Source organism: Chenopodium album, chromosome 11, assembly GCF_948465745.1.
Source record: "Chenopodium album chromosome 11, dcCheAlbu1.1, whole genome shotgun sequence".
NCBI lineage: Eukaryota > Viridiplantae > Streptophyta > Magnoliopsida > Caryophyllales > Amaranthaceae > Chenopodium > Chenopodium album.
In genome coordinates, this window is record NC_137844.1 from 39422444 (window position 1) to 39424104 (window position 1661).

The 1661-nt window shown below is 39.9% G+C and overlaps 1 non-coding gene across 1 annotated transcript; it reads right to left on the reverse strand.

Moving 5' to 3' along the window:
• Positions 1–326: 326 nt before the first annotated feature.
• Positions 327–432, reverse strand: LOC145569822 (small nucleolar RNA R71). The gene has a single exon (XR_014096351.1). It is a non-coding gene; the product is annotated as a small nucleolar RNA R71 (small nucleolar RNA).
• Positions 433–1661: the final 1229 nt, after the last annotated feature.

Consider the following 1661-nt stretch of genomic DNA (forward strand, 5'->3'; position numbering starts at 1 on the left):
TGAAAGTGGGATTGCTCCACCTACAACACCGGCGAATGACTTTGAAATAAGACCAGCGATGATCACATTGATAGAAAGGCGACATTTTAGTGGGGCCAAGCATGAGAGTCTGTTAAACCATCTCAAAGAGTTCGAAAAATATTACAACACTATCAAAGTGAATGGAGTTTCCCAAGAGTTCATCGGCCTCAAGCTTTTCTCCTATTCTCTCATAGGGCGTGCTTTGGAATGGTTGGACAAGGAAGTCAAATCAAATTCTCTAAGGACATGGGACGAAGTGACCAAGGAATTTCTATCCCGTTTCTATCCACAAAAGAAAACGGCGGAGGCTAGAGCTTTGATTCAAGGTTTCAAGCAAAAGCCTAGTGAAAGCCTCTATGAAGCATGGGAGAGGTACAAAGAGTATCAAAGAAAGTGTCCTCACCATGGAATTCCTAACCACCAAATCATTCAAATCTTCTATGGTGGCCTATGTCCTCAAGGGAAACCGTGTCTTGATGGAGTAGCCGGAGGTCCCATTATGAATAGAATTGAGGAGGAAGTGGTAGACATTATTGAAGACATAGTGAGGTATTATAGAGATTGGCCAGATGGTGAAAGGGAACCCACTAGCAAGAGTAGCTCTTCAGTGTACTCGGTTGATCATCTTAATGCCATCAACAACTTGTCCTCACAAATGACAAAGTTAGAGAAAGAGTTGTGTTCTATTAAAGCTAAATTAGAGAGTTCAATCTTCCAAGCTTCAAGTCTTCCCTCCCAACTTAAGGGGAGAGGTACATCTTCTAACTCTAACCCCCTCCCTCTTCTAGTAACATGCCTAGTGGATGCTTGTTTTGTGATGTATTTGGTTCATATGATCATGATGCTTCTAATTTCCCTCATGCATGTATGGATGTTTGTGATGATCAAGATGGTAATATGAATGAACATGTGAACTATGTGTCAAATAATAATGCTTCAAGGTTTGAAAATCAAAGGGGTCAATGGAATAGGAATTACCACAACCATGACAATTTTGACAACTATAACCAAGGTGGTGGTTATAGGAACTAAGGGAACCTAAACTCCCGAGGTAACTATAACAACCAAGGTTATAGTGGCCAAAATCAAGGCCATGGTTATGGTAACCATAATCAAGGGCATAGTCAAAATTAAAATAGAGGTAATTGGAACAATTAAAATAGGGGAAATTTTCAAAACAATGATCAAAGAGGTCCTCCACCCGGTTTTGTTCCAAAGACCCAAGTTCATGGTGATAATTCCTATGCTCAACCTTGTTCTTGTTCTTCTTCTTCTTCTTCTAGGACTAATTTAGAGGAAGAAATTGAAAATCAAATCAAGTTGTTGAAAACTTACATGGCGGTTAGTGATAAGAAATTCAATGAAGTGATGACTCATAACAAGATGTTAGAGACCCAAATCACTCAACTAGCCAATACCTTGAAAGAGAATGCTAGCCCTTCTTCTTTACCCTCCCAAGGTCTTGACCCTATAAAACCGGTCTATTCTATTACCACTAGAAGTGGCAAGGTGCTAGAGGAGAGAGTTTCTAATAGGAGTCAAGAGAAGGAGAAGGTGAGTGATTCATTCGATGATGATGAGCATGATATGTCAAGCAAGAAAAGTGAGAGTTCTAATGAGAAGTCTAAGGAGAAAGAAAG